This window comes from Harpia harpyja, chromosome 2 (assembly GCF_026419915.1).
Source record: "Harpia harpyja isolate bHarHar1 chromosome 2, bHarHar1 primary haplotype, whole genome shotgun sequence".
NCBI classification, from domain to species: Eukaryota; Metazoa; Chordata; class Aves; order Accipitriformes; family Accipitridae; genus Harpia; species Harpia harpyja.
In genome coordinates this window covers 5398680-5413889 of record NC_068941.1, presented here as the reverse complement: position 1 = coordinate 5413889, position 15210 = coordinate 5398680, and the positions used below count along the sequence as shown (strand labels likewise).

Sequence of the window (15210 nt, the reverse complement as noted above, 5' to 3'; positions counted from 1 at the left end):
GTAACTTCACTGCTGCCTCTGAAAGGTAATTTTCAATTCTAAAGGATACTGATTGAAATCTAAAACTATTTACAAAAGGTTTCTAGTTCTGCATTCAGCATTGACTAGATGGAATAGTTTCCACCATTTTAAAATCCCCTAATTTAACTGTAGTTGTGTCAGTTTCTTCTTTTGAATCTGGACCAGGAACTCAGCGCAAAAGTGAAGAGACAGTATAAAGAACAGCTTAAACTTATTTAGAAATAGATCAACTTCTTAGGTAAAAGAATATATGCAAAAATATCATAGCTATCTTAGCTAACATGAAAACTCACTACTGGCAATGAATATGAATCGTATTTACTGAGATACTACTTTTATTAATATCTGGGAAATCTAAAAGGTGCTGAGGAATGCTTAGGTCAGAAAATGACATCTGGTTGGTGATAATCACAAAAGGAAGTATTCCTTTAAAGAGTAAAATTGAATGTGTCTGAATCTGCAAAAATCATAAATGCAGAATATAATGGGTGAAATACAAACAGAGAGATTTAAGAAGTAATCAAAAGTAAGAACAGATATTTAAATACATGAAAAGCAGTCAGGTTGAAATAAAAAGCATGTGTTTGCCAAACTGTAAGAAAAAAATGGGACAAGTGAAAGTATTCCTTGTCTTTTATTAAAGATGAGATACTGTGAGATTCTGCAAGGAAGCATCACTGGGTCCATCAGGCTTCCACTGACTGCTGTTGGTTCAGATTGAAAACAGGAACAGCTATGGTTTAAGAATGAGGATTTGTAAGCCATGTATAAGAAAGTTCATAGAATCATCCAGAGTTCTGACTATAAACCAGTCATTAACTGTGCAGAGGATGGATAATAGACTGCACATTTAAAAAATGTATTCTTTAAATTACTTAGAAAAGTATACGCTGCATAAACTAGCATTCAGCATTGGAGATGCTATATCTGATTTGAAGTGAATTGTCGGTTTCTGCTTTTCCCTGTTTTTTCAGATTTTTTAAATAACATTTCATATTGTATAAACATAACTTGCTTTATAAAAAAATCCTCTGAATAAATAGTTGCACGTATTATATAAATCAATCCTTTCTTTTTTAAGTTTCATACCAATGTTGCTGTTATGTTTCCCCATTCCGCTTCAACAATTACCTATAACAAAAAAATCAAACGCACTCACAGCATTTCTCTATTGGACTGCCTGTTTGGACAGCCCTTTTAAGTTTTTTATTTTCGGTCTCTGTATATTTCCACCAAACTTATTTGGACAGAGAATCTAGTCATGCAGGCTTAATAAATGACTGGTCACCAATGCTGAACTGTCGTAGTTACTCCCTTGCTCTATGTTAGCTTGCTGCAGTTATGATTTAGCTTAGACATCTTTGAGATGGAGTTACTGTATTTTACAGTGCAGCTGGGCGAGCAGGGCCATTGGAGGCGGTCAGCCAGGCTTACCGACCGTCCTGCTCAGCCCTCGTAACTCAGCCCTTAGCCAGCAACCTTGTTTTAAACCGCTTCGCGTGCTGACCCACCTGCTACCAGCGTTTGAGGAACACTGATAAAGATTCTCTTTAAATAATGTACGAACAGTTTGAAAAAGCCCATTCGGCGTTTGTGTTAAGTGGGACTTTCAGGGGGCGTTTTATTTACTCTATTTTGGGGGAGTAAATGAGGGGAAGGCACCCCATGAGAAGGGCAGATACAACGCGGCAGCCCTGTCAGAGGGGTGACCCAGGGTCCCTCATGGCTGCCTACAGGGCTCTGAGGGGGCTTTTGGGTGCACCCCAGAGAAGGCTTTCAGACAAAAGAAAAAGAAAAAAAAAAGAAGAAAGAACACAACCACTGATAATGACCTTGTCCGACACAGCCGAGCAAGCAGACAGACACCCGAAGGCTGCAGGCACACTGCTCCTAGGAGGCTTGCCGGCAGCTCCTCACCTGGGCGCCTGGCTGAAGAAAGACTGCGGGCGGGGCTGCCGCCAGCCGCCCCCGCGCTCCCCTCCGCCCTTCCCGCCCTTCTGGAAGCTTCTCTGCCGCCCTCAGGGCCGGCGCGGGGAGCGCGAGCTGTGCTCCCGCCCGGGCTGTGAGGGGGGCGTACCGAGGAGCTTGCTGCTTGGCGTTTTCCTCTCAGGTTACTCGGTCTCTTCGTGTTGATAACGCAGTGTAACCGGGAGGGATTTCCCCCTTCCTCTGCCCTACTGCCTGAGAAAAGAAAAACTTTTTTTTTTTTTTCCCCCTTTTTTTTTTTTCCTTCTAGCGGGGGTAGCGCTCTGAGCAGCTGGTTATCGCTGGGACGCTCCTCTCAGCGTCCGGGTCGCTTTGCTTTCTTTCAGCTGTGTCACCGGCTAACGTGTGAGGTCACTCGTTTCCCTCTGCTTGTGGTGATATTACGTGACGGTGGATTGTGCTTTCGCGCTCTTAGCCCCGTGTGTCTCCTCCCCTGGAAAAAACAGCGGGCTTTCCTTCCACGCGTGTCCCCTGAGCACCGGCCCGGCCCGGCCCGGCCCTGCCCTGCCCTGCCCTGTGCTGGCTTCTCCCCGCAGCAGCACCTGCCGCGGGTGGGGGGGAGAAAAGACGCTGTTGAGCATTTGCAGGCAGGGCAGGGTTAACTTTGCTCTTCGTCGTGATGTGTGGAGGGATAATTGTTTTTCTTATCTGTTGGCAGAACTCCCCCCCCCCCTTTAATAAGCTGAACAGCAGGGTACTAATAAAAGAAACGGCTATTACTAAAGCGTGTTTCTGTTGTAGAAGAAAACAAGTTCATGATTTTGTTTTTATCGGAGTCCAACATCCCTTAAGGGAGTAGGATAAGTTTAAAGTAGCTATTAAAATTATTGCTGGGAAATGAAATTTGATTAAAAAAGCAGCAGCCCCATTGCTTTACAAAAGCATTCAAGTAAAATAGTGCTGTTTCAGGTTGTTATTTGAGCTCCATGTGCTGCTTTATTGAAGATAGCTACTTAAAATATTACAGATATGAAATGGAAAACTGTCTAACCTTTTATTATTTGATATTTGAACAACAAATACAGGCCACTACAAGGTAAAAGACTTGCTTGCCCCATTAGTAAATGCTTATTATTTCTGTAGCACAAATGGGAATGACTCTCACACAGTAGTACTATGTTATTTTTATATATATATATATGTATTTTTTAAAAATTCACACCGTGCAGCTTGGAAACTTGAAAAACACTCATTGTTTTCTCACTGTTTTCAAGGGCATCCAGCAATCGGGTCCTTGGTGATGCATGATGTTAGGTGTCATTAGGCAGCAGCATAGAAAATGTTGGTATCTCATGCCTGGTTTTAAGATTGACTTCTGCAGAAATATGTGAAAGAGCAGAGCAAATATAAATAGTGATTGCATCTTCGGTACACTGGTCATTTGTGTCCTCAGAAAGACAAGTCTTTGCTAACCGGTAACATGGAAGGATGCAGAACTCAGGGGTGTAAAGCAGCTTGATGCGTTTTAATGTGTCTTCCACCACTATTAACACTGTTGAAACAGTTGGTTTTGGATGAAACTGCCTAAATCTTCATTGTCCTGAGTTACTGTCATTCATACAGCTCCTACTTTCTCTCCCTTTTCTCCTGTGTGTATTGATACAGTCATGCTCATGCATCCTGAATTGCAGGTAGGCAGGATTGCAGGTTTTTCTCCTCAGTTTTAGTCAAGTATGCAGAAATGTCCTCCTGAAGTGCTGCAGAATGAAAGCTCTGTGAAATTTCTTTAAAAATATGATAGTGCAGAATGGAAACTTCTGGGACAGTACTATTCCTTCTGGTGATTAGAATTGGGCAGAGGAAAGTGTGTGTGTGTGTGTTTGGGGGGTTTTGTTTGTTTTGAAGTGGGCCCACAAGTGTGAAGTGACTGTCATTTCTCCCTGAAACTGTGTCCTAAAAGCCCATGTGTGAAGCTGCAGTACATGTGCTGATCACCAATGCTCTATGGCCACAAAATAATGTCAGGACTGAAATAAGCCAGCTTTTTGATGACATGCTGAATTCATAGTTAGCAGAGGTGGCAATAGTGCCTGTAAGGGAACTGAAATACCAAAGCAATTATTGCCTGTAAATATAAAATTCTACTTGCTAGCAGCCTGCCGTAGGAAAGTCTGTGGTAGCCCTCGACCCTCACACAGGTCAAGTAGTAGCATGAGCCAAACAGGTGCTAGGAAGACCATCTCCTGTATGATTTCCATTCTACCAAAATGGATTATACATAGTGTAATATAAACACTTTATTTACTGACCTTTATTCTGCTGAATAAAGAAAAGTCTTGTTAGAAGGAGAGAGTAGGATAGTTGCTTGAAAGTAGAAAATGGGGGTTCAGGTCTCTGATGTGCCTACCTTAGACGAGGTAATTAAGTGTGGGTTACCGAAATCCTAGCTCTTCCTATATGTTTTTAATAATAATAATTTTTTTTTTTTTAAGTTTTCTTCTGACATGAAATGAGAAAAATTCTACAACCTCAAAAATAAAAAAAAACAACAGGGCAACTTGTGCCCAATTTGGAAAGTATCTATAAATAAGCATCAAATGGTATATAAGATAAGTAACTGCCATTCACACAACGAATAGTAGTCTTTCATAAAATAGTATTACTGACTTCACAAAGGAAAATTTCAGACATTGGTACCATATGTGTGTGTAAACAGCGCTTATGTCATCAACTAGAAAAACCTCTATGTTAATACTTGTATTACATTGATTTTATAGAATTGTGTTCCCTTATGGACGTAGGGAAGCTGCCAATATTTGACAATACTTGTATTTTGTTTTGATCAGATCAAGCTTTTGCACTGAGAGAATGTTGCCAAGATATTTGGCTCATGGTAGATAAGTATACTTCAATTTTTCTGTATGCCTTTGTCTGTTGCAGCTTTTTTTAACAAATGGGTTTAATTAGTGATAATACTGAAAGTGAGACAAACTAGAATGCTCAATTCTTTGCTAGAAATACTTGTTTTGCTTAAGTGGAAGTGTGAATCTGTGCGAAAAGGAGAGTTGTACACTTTCAGTTCAGAATGCATGTTGTCAAACAGCTCAGGTGGCTGTCATGGGGAGAGTCCTGCTGTGTACGTATTCAAGCCATCTTTTACAAGCTTTGCTGGCTTTATACAGTTTTCAAAAAAGCATTTAAAATAGTGAGTTTGTCCCGTAAAATTCAGAGTAACTGAGGCTTGACCCCTGTGCTTAAGTAAGAGCGTGTCCTGTATTTCCGTGCCTTATTCATGTTGTCATTTTGTATGTATAACAGGGGCTCTAGCAGTAAATTCACAGTGTTATTGTAAAACTTCTCCAGTAGGTACCATCTTCACTATTTTCAGGTAAATGCTTTGAAGAAGAGGGATTTTTTGTATTGCTGAGTTCTGTAGTAAAAAAGTGGTAATAGGCAAAAATGCTGCTGTTTGTTTGTTGGCTACTCTTACTGTAATTGTATGTCAAGGTGTATATATATAGATAAATGTCTCGTGTATTGTCATGGTTTAACCCCAGCCAGCAGCTAAGCACCATGCAGCTGCTTGCTCACTCCTCCTCCTCCTCCCATTGGGATGGGGAGGAGAATTGAAAAAAGTAAAATGCATGGGTTGATAAGAACAGTTTAATAACTAAAGTAAAATAAAATAATAATAATAGTAGTAAAATATAATAATTATAGTAATGAAAAGGAATACATGAAAAAAAAAAAAAAGAGGGATATAAACCCCAAGAAAATACAAGTGATGTACAGTGCAGTTGCTTACCACCCACTGACCGATGCCTGAGCAGCGATCTGCCCCTCCCAGCCAACTCCCCCCAGTTTATATACTGAGCATGATGTTCTATGGTATGGAACATTCCTTTGGCTAGTTCAGGTCAGCTGTCTGGTCCATGCTCCTTCCCAGCTTCTTGTGCACCTGCTTGCTGGCACAGCATGGGAAACTGAAAAATCCTTAACTTAGGATAAGTGCTACTTAACACACTGATGTTTTAGTGTTGCTATCAACATTATTCTCACAGTAAATCCAAAACACACTGTGCCAGCTACTCAGAAGAAAATTAACTCTATCCCAGCCAAAACCAGGACATGTATATATGTGGAAATCTAAAGATATGGATAGACAATCCAGGTACTTAAATTTTGTGTGCTTGTAACTTGTCAAACACTTAACTATTTCCTATAACCATGTTTTTACTCATCTATAAGCTACTTTGAACCTGCTGGAAACGACAGGCTATAAACATGGAGATGAGCAGGAATGACAGCAAGGCCACCATATTAAAGGCTTGTTCCCTGCTCGTTCAGCAGTTACTTGATTGTTTATTTATACTCTGTATAAATACGCTGGGGTTTGGTGCCCAAGTTGGTTATTTAACTACAGGATCCAAACATGAATCCTTTGTGTAGAATACTTGATTTCATTGTATTGGCTCTGTGATTGAATAGACAGCTATGATGCAGTCAACATATTATGCTTTGTAAGATTTGCCTCATGAGTATGCATCTCGGAAAGAAAATCTGCCTTTATAAGACTCAGTAGTCTTTCTAAATCTGTGACTTTCTAATGAATACAAGATATTTTATTTACCCATTTATGTCTCGCTGTAAATAAATTTAAAATTATTCAGGTACATTAAAGCAAAACCAGACCTCTTCAGTTGATCTGGTAGAGAAACTGAGACCAGTAAGTCAATAATGGAAATTCTATCATTTTCTAAGTTTACTATGTTTTAGCAGAACTACATTATGTCATTCTGATTTCTTTGATGTTTTTAAGTCTGAAGTAGACTATGAGGAGTATAAAATCTGTTTCATGTTTACAATTCTGTTCTGTATTAATATTCATTAAAGCTAAAGAAAGATGACTCCTAGTTGAAAATGATGCAAGTATGTTGGCTATTTAGCACGATTTTTATGTTGAAATTTTAGGTAGAAAGGTGGTAATGTCTGTACCTATGCAGGCACCAGACTTCATGCTGTGTTGTAGAGCTTGTTTTGGTAGCATCAAATAAGGGTGAATTTCTACTTGCTGTTATCCTCCTAAGTTAAAGGAGAAAATACAGAAAGAGTTAAACATTAAGATAGTGTTTATTTCATACTTATCAACAAGTAGATAAGCATTTTCAGATTGATATTTGAAAAAAAATTTGGTTTAGTGGATATAATCTATATTGAGCAAATACAAAAGGAAATAATTTGTTTGCCAAGAAAATAAATTATATGACAGAAACTAAATCAGCTCATTGTATTTTTCTTCTCCTAGCTGATGGATATCTGACAGGACCTACATTCTGTCTTGCCTACGACTGGAACACAAAAGAAAATGATTTCTTGTCTTTCATGGCAAATACTTATTAAGAGTATTCTTATTTTATTACCTTATCTGAGCTGTGCTGTTTAAGACCAGTGATTCTCAAAGTAATTTTTATTTGTAACTGCTGGAGCCACAGCTGTCAGCATATTCTCTGGCCTGTCCCAAGGCCCCAGCCCCAGTCTCGAGCCCATTATTAATGCTACAAGCCATGTTCCTTTGCATTCCTGCAAAGCCAGCACAATTTTCTCCTATGCAACGTAGCCCATGACCTAGTTCAGTGAGGGACGCCCTGCCTATTATCATTGCCTGTTTGGTACTCTAAAGCTCTGGGTACTGCCAAGATTTTTCTCTAGCACGCAGCATAGACTTCAGGGAGAATCCTTTTTCTGTACTGCAGCCATCTTTCTGCAGTGCAGCTTAGCCTGTTCTGGCTGTGCAAGGTGGGGAGGAAAAGGAAGCAGAGACTCTTAACATTTTTCTCATACAACTAGAATGGAATGTCCTTGCTATTCAACTTGGTTCACTGCATTGGGCAGGAGAGAATGGGTAGGAATCCTGTAGCTGTGTGCACACAGAAGTGTTTATGCCTGAGTAACTTGGCCCCCATCCTTCTGTCCCTCCAAATTCAGAGTAAGTGTGTTTGAGGAAAAAATGAGAGAGAAGAAAGAAGGGAACTGGGAGATAAAAGCTAGATTCAATTTCCTTCTGAATTCCACATCCCTTCCACCTTCTTCCTCACAGTTTGAGAACGTAAAGGTACAATACCTTTTTGTTTGTTTCCAGTAGGTAGTTAAAATGCTGGCTTTGATAGAAATTCCCTTTCTTATTAAGTATTTTTTCAGTAACCCTACCTACAAAGGGTTAAGCAGCGGTAATACTGAGGTAGTGTCCTTGCCTTGAGGCAGCTTCCATTACTCCATACCAAAGTTACACAAGTCCCTGAAATGTCCTGCTTTTCCTCTCAGTGAGCATTTCAGTTCTAGTGTTTCATAAGAAGAGTTGAAGGATGCTAGGAGAAAGGAGTTTAAGGTCAAATGATAGAAAAGGTGCATTCATTGTTCACTGATAACATGCAAATAATCTTGGGATCTGTAAACTTAACTATGCTGAGTTTTCAATTCTTAAAAAATTTTATGACTCAAACTTTTGTTCCTTCAGAGACTTTTACTTCATTTCTTGTTGAAGAACTAAAATAATATTCACAGACTTTTGTGAAATTCAGAACAAGCTCTCTTCATAGGTAGCAAGTATTCAAGGTCCAAAGTCGTATAAATATGATAGTCTGTATAATCTCTTATATTTACCCAGGAATATGGAAGAGTTGCATGAAATATAAACAGTAAAAAAAATTAATTGGTTCATCTATCCTTGTCTATATTGTGGGGATAGCCTGTAGCACTGTAATTATCTCATGCATAAAAATCTTGCATTCAGATAATTACACACTTATTCAATCCTAGTATAATACATAAGACTATCATGATTAAATTATAGGACTAGATTAAATGTGAAATGCAAACTTTTAAAGGAATTGGCTAGCTCTATACAGAGGCATTATTTTATTCATCTGAAAGCAGAATAAACCTTTAACTTCCACAGTACAAATGCATCTGCATAATTGCTTGCTGATGTTGGGTATTTTTCTTCCACAAGGCTAATAATTCTAGAATGCCTAAATAATAAAGCTTTTTCATAGTTTAAAAGAAGGTTGGAATAAAATTTGGCATGGTCTTAGTCCTATGTCGAACTCAGGGTCTGTAATGGATAGTTCCTTTTAGGATTAATAGGCAAATTATAAATATACCTCAAGGACTGTAATGCTTACACATTCTTTGCTTGAGTCTGTTTGGCACTAATTCCCCCCCCCTTCCAAATGCCACAATTTTTTTTTTTTTTTAATCTTGTGTTATTAATTTGTCCTCTCTTACTACTGCCACTCATTATTAAACTTAGAATATATCTTTACATTAGGCTCAGTGATGTGCTAGAGCTTAGTAAGACAAATATGTGTGATTTCTGTGCTAATTAACTTGCTTGTTAGTTGTAATGGGAATATTTAGGAAGTAATTATAAGTGTAATATTTAGTAGGTTTTTTTTTCTGCAATTTCTTATTAAGAAAGAGTGACACATGGAATAGTGGAGGTGCAACAAACAGTTCTAGCTTGGACCCCGTAATTTATGCTTCACTTATCTTTGTCTGTTGTACTTCCATGTTATTTAGTAGACAGAGTTATTCATATTGCTCTGTTCATAATGCAGTTTGACTGAATAAGGGACCATAGTATATCATTTTACAATTCATTTAGAAGCAGGTTTTGGTTTGTATATGTGCTATAGAGGAAAGCAAATCTAGTGTAGGAATAAAGGGCACAGAGAGGTTGATGTAATAAAGGGAAAAGAGACTAACTGCAAAAATCCTGGCAACTGTTTATTAGTCATTCTATTTTGTTATATGATAGATACAGGGGGTTCCTGCCTGTGCTGTTTTAATGCTATTGTCCTTGTGACATTGACCCAATTAATGCAATAGGAGCCAGAGAACAGGAGAGGGAAAGCTTTCTAGGCAAGGTGTCCAATATGAAGTGAGTAGTGTCTACCTTGTACTGTGGCGAGAGAGCAAAATCTCTCTATGTTGTTTCAGAAGAAAAAAGCATTTGTTGCTGATTCTCAGCTCTTTCTGGTGGATTACTTAGTATGTTAAAACTGAATATGCAAAAATGATTTGCAACTTCTCTGTTCAATTGCGTATCTCCAGGCAGCACATTCCTTTTCCCTTGGAAAAAAGTTATTTAGACTTGAAGATTAATATCTGTTTGGTGTGTTTTAGGGCGTTGTTTGCACAGAGTAGAGAAAGGGAAGGTCAGGGACACCATTTCCCCCCCCGCCCCCCCGATTGCTTCATCAGGACTCCTGAGAATTGCTTTCTAAAACTGTAGCATCATTTATATAATTTTCAAACCACTGCAAAGTAAAATAAATTTTTCATTTAATTGCTTTGTCATAAGCTGAAATGCTTTTGCTATACCCCTTTTCCCTGGCTTATTTTATGCTCATATTTTTTGCAAAAGCTGACTCTTTTGCCATTTTGGTTTTTTTTCTGGAATCTTAAAGGCTTTTTATTAAAAAATGTGATAGTTAGTCTTGGGTTTCCTCAGGTACCTCTCTTCTTTGGTTTCACTTCCTTTAATTCCCCCCCGTTACAAGAGATTACATTGGTTCTTTCCATTTACAGCAAGCAAAGAAAATGTAATTCTGTTCATATGACTCAGATTTCTTATTAAGGAAAACTAAGTCTTCTGTCACTAAATGCACCATAATTATGAATGTAACACTGGAGAAAGTCTACTGCTAGCTGCTTTTCTTCCTAAGTTGTGTGTTGTGAAGCCGCTGGGTTAAGAATAGATTCAGTGAATCTATTCTTTTTCTTAGAACAATGTGAAACAAGCAGGGAGTTGCTTAATAAAAATCTTGTGTAGGCACATTGTGGAAGGGATCCATTAATAATCTGTGGAATGAAACAAGTCAGATTCTGTTGAAGAAGTTGGTATTCCTGCTGAAATTTAACATTCATCTACAACTGTTTCTAGTTATTCCTTGCGTCTGAGATGCTAAAATGCCAGTAAAAATTGAGTGGTCTGGAATGGAAAAGACTTAGTACAATATGATGCCTGCTTCATTTCCCTGTTTTTGCAGGAGTGTTTGCTCCATTATTTTCCCCTGAGCACTGTTCAACCCAGTCATAAATGGCTCAAGCTATTGAGCTTGTTTCTTGATGCGTCAGCCAAACCTTTAGTGCCAAGGCTGTAATAAGGAGACACATTTGCTGAGGTGTCTGTAACTTTGTTGAAGTGCCACAGAAGGCTTAATTTCTACTGAATAGAAGCATGTATTTCATTTTAATGTCTGATCTAAAGAACATCACTTCTAACTAAATATAAAATTACCTGTCTTGCCACATCATCTTTCTTTTTGCTAAATCTAGGGTAAGCTCTATTTGGATGATTTAAGTGAGTTGAAGTAATTTGTAAGACCAAGTTTTGTTCCATTAATTAAAAAAAAGCTTTAGTTTCAAAACATATAGGATGATTATCATTAGATGTAGGCCCAGTCCTGGCAAAAAAGTTTGAAATCGGAAGCATTGGATGGAATTTGTTAAAATTAGCAAGAGCCTTTCTCTTGCCTTCATTGTGCTTTGGATCAGGTTATTTGTTTTGGTATGCATTCTAAATTGTGAAGTACTGGAAATTAACTCACAGTATGTTGTCATGTTTGTCCCTTGAATCTTCCAGTTGTTTGAAAACAAACTCCTGTTTTATTTTGACTCTGTCCATAACTGACTTCACACTCTTTAAATTAAAAACAGCAATAGAAATATGATTTGCACTTAAATATGAAATGGTCTTCAAATACAGCTTCTGTAACAATTGTTAGGACAGTAGATGATGGTACTGTAAATGGAATGAGATAAAAGGAAAAAGGTGGGAAATGGCCACCTTGTCTATTATTTGTCAAATTTTGTATGTATGTCTGGTTTTATTTGGTTTATTTTGCGGGTTGTTGTATACACACAATGAAATACAATATACAACTAAAATGTGTAGTATAAACTATAGATGATAATCTTCTGTTGTAAGAAGTAATGGATGTGCCTTATTACAACATCAGCACTTACACATGGGTGTGAAGTTTTCCCAGATTCTTTGCTTCTCTTGATATCATCAAGCTAGCTGATAGAATATGTGCTCTACCCATTTGTGTATCTAAAACACCAAGTAGGGTAAAAGTTTTTAGCTTGTCACAGTGTATTTGAGTGATTGACCAACAAAACATTGTTTCCTAATGTTACTTTAGAGTATTCCTAAGTTCTTAGTGTATTTTTGTTTGGATTTCTTAGTTGCTTGGTGTCATTTAGGTTTTTACATGATAATATTGTATTAGAATTACTAGCAAAGTACTCTAAAATTTATGGATAATCACAATTCTGTAGATTTCTAAATTATAATGTTAACAGAGCAGCCTACATAGTGTGTCATGATGTACTACACATAAATGTATACCTTTAGAAGTGGGAAGTACTTTGTTACATTCTAAGGGCTTAGGAGTGTTTTGATTTTAAAGTAGTCAGAGCAAATTTCTATTTCATTTCCATAAACTCATGCTTTGAAAGAAGAGAATTTTAAGGAGAGATCGTTCAGTCTAGCTAGCTAGCTCAAGGTCAACAGCCAATACATGGACAGAGGAATGGAACTTACTCTGGAATTAAGCATTTTTAATATGAATCATAACAGACAATCAGAGCTAAAAGTAAAGATGGTATCATGATACATGCAATCATATAAAAAAAAAAGCATATCAGAACTGTAATAAAAATGGACTGCAAAAATAGGCAAGGCATTGAAGTACTTTGTAAAATTAGAAAATAGGGTATGTTTAAGGGTGTAAACAGATCAAATTGAACAGCAGCCTAGCATTATCAACTACCAGAGAGTAGACTGGGAGCAGTAATTTTAGAGTTTCAGTAATATAAGCAACGTAGTTGAAATTGGAAAGATAAGGGAGGGAAATGAGCAGCTGTGATCACAATCTCATTTGATTTAGGATTATAGCAGATATCAAAGCTACAGGGGTACAAAGACAAAATAATGTCAAAAATACAAAGTTCAGTAAAAATAGACGATAGTGTGCAATGCCATAAATCAATCAAGAAATCCTTGAGCGGTCCGGGGTTTGGCACTACTTAAAGCAAGAATTCAAGTGCAAGAATTGGAGGTTTTGTAATTGATCTATGAGTAAAAACAATCCTAATGAATGATGATTTGATGAGAGAGAAAGATAGTGACCATAACTTCTGTTACAGCAACCATTAACTTCTTTGTTTCCACTTGCTCTAGGAGATGTGCAAGTATTCAGGTCTTTAAAAGGGGAACACAGGCATTTATCATCAAGAGGGGGCTCCAGGCTGTGTATCTGGGGTGGATGAAGGCTGGATGTTTTGAGGCTCTCATGAACAACTTGTATCTGAGAGTCAATTTTTTTTTTCTTTTTTTGAAAACAGGTTGTCGTGGTTTAACCCCAGCCAGCAACTAAACACCACGCAGCCACTCACTCACTCCCCCCCACCCAGTGGGATGGGGGAGAAAATTGGGAAAAGAAGCAAAACCCGTGGGTTGAGATAAGAACGGTTTAATAGAACAGAAAAGAAGAAACTAATAATGATAATGATAACACTAATAAAATGACAACAGCAATAATGAAAAGATTGGAATGTACAAATGATGCGCAGTACAATTGCTCACCACTCACCGACCGACACCCAGTTAGTCCCCCAGCGGCGATTCCCCGCCCCCACTTCCCCTTTCCTATACTGGATGGGACGTCCCATGGTATGGAATACACCGTTGGCCAGTTTGGGTCAGGTGCCCTGGCTGTGTCCTGTGCCAACTTCTTGTGCCCCTCCAGCTTTCTCGCTGGCTGGGCATGAGAAGCTGAAAAATCCTTGACTTTAGTCTAAACACTACTGAGCAACAACTGAAAACATCAGTTATCAACATTCTTTGCATACTGAACTCAAAACATAGCACTGTACCAGCTACTAGGAAGACAGTTAACTCTATCCCAGCTGAAACCAGGACACAGGTGCAATTGTAGCTAACTGATCCCATTCTTTAGTAAAACAGCTTTTTCCTGATGTAAATATTATATTGCTTTTCAGGTGTTCTTTACATTGCTGTGTCACTGAAAGAAGCTGACAATCTCTAGGTTTCACAGATCAGGTAAATGAGCTCTTGTGTGACCTTCCATTCCCTTTTGATATGGAGCTTTTGTAGGAAGAATGTGACATGTTTAAACTATACTGCTGAATTCTGGTGATCCTTGGCTTTGAGGATCTACTTAAGCAGCTTAGAGTAGTTGTAATGCTGCCCACCCAAACCATAGCCTTAATCAAAGATGTGTGCCTAAATATTGGCAGTGGTAATTATGAGATATTTCTTGCTACCAAAAAATACTGTGACTGGGTATAGTTGAATGCAGTCTCTGCAACAATATTTTTAAATAAATTATTCTTTATATCATAGAAGCAATTTTATACAAAACCAGTAATGCTTGCCAAGATTTTCGTAAGTTACTGGTTCTGATTATCAATTTTCAGTCAAGACTAACATCTGAATGCTAGAAGATATGATGAAATCCTACCACAATCCCAGTGGGTTTTACAAAAAAATATTTTATAGTTAAAAATATAAAGTCTATAGTAAAAGTACCTTGTCCTACAGCAATCTCCACTACAATTAGTTGTCATTAATAATGCAGTGTTGAAAAAGTTTGCTGAAGAAATCCAGAGCATTAATATTTTAAAGGTGCTAATATGCTTTGATTTCAGTTCACATTTTCCTACTTGAGCAAGGGAAAAGTGGTTTTGAACAGTGTTTTTCTGTATGAGTAGAGAAATATTAATCATTTTCTCAGGAAACCCCCATGGGAAGTTGCATCTTGGCAAAGCTTATTTTCAGGCTTCTTTCTCATTCAGGTTTGTTCTGATTAACATTACATGAGCCTTTTGCTTTAAAGTCCATATGAGAAATCTTGGTCTGCCAAAGCCTGGGGCAAAAATTCCCTGGTTATATCTGGAATGAAATCCTGACTCTATTAATAAGCAAAGATTTGACAAATGCCAAAGCACTGAATGGGATCGGAACACAAAAGCTCCTTCCACATGACCACTTGCTAACAGCTAATCTTTGGAGGGTTTTTTCTGCTATCTGGAGGCCATACAGCCCAAGAACGTATTCACCTGTTTTAACTTTATCAAAAGGAGTCTTACTGACTTTGGTGATGACTCACAATGGTTTATACAATTTAACACAGTAAAGGAAATTACAGTCTGTCAAATCAAAATGAAAGGGGA

General features: G+C 38.0%; 1 protein-coding gene across 1 annotated transcript in view; it reads right to left on the bottom strand.

The window, feature by feature from the left end:
* The window catches only part of LOC128153979 (bifunctional heparan sulfate N-deacetylase/N-sulfotransferase 3), a 538027-nt gene extending 524426 nt beyond the window's left edge, over positions 1-13601 (bottom strand). The window contains exon 1 of the mRNA XM_052813981.1: positions 13575-13601. The gene's annotated coding sequence lies outside the window, so the exon portion shown is untranslated. The remainder of the gene's footprint in view (positions 1-13574) is intronic.
* Positions 13602-15210: the final 1609 nt, after the last annotated feature.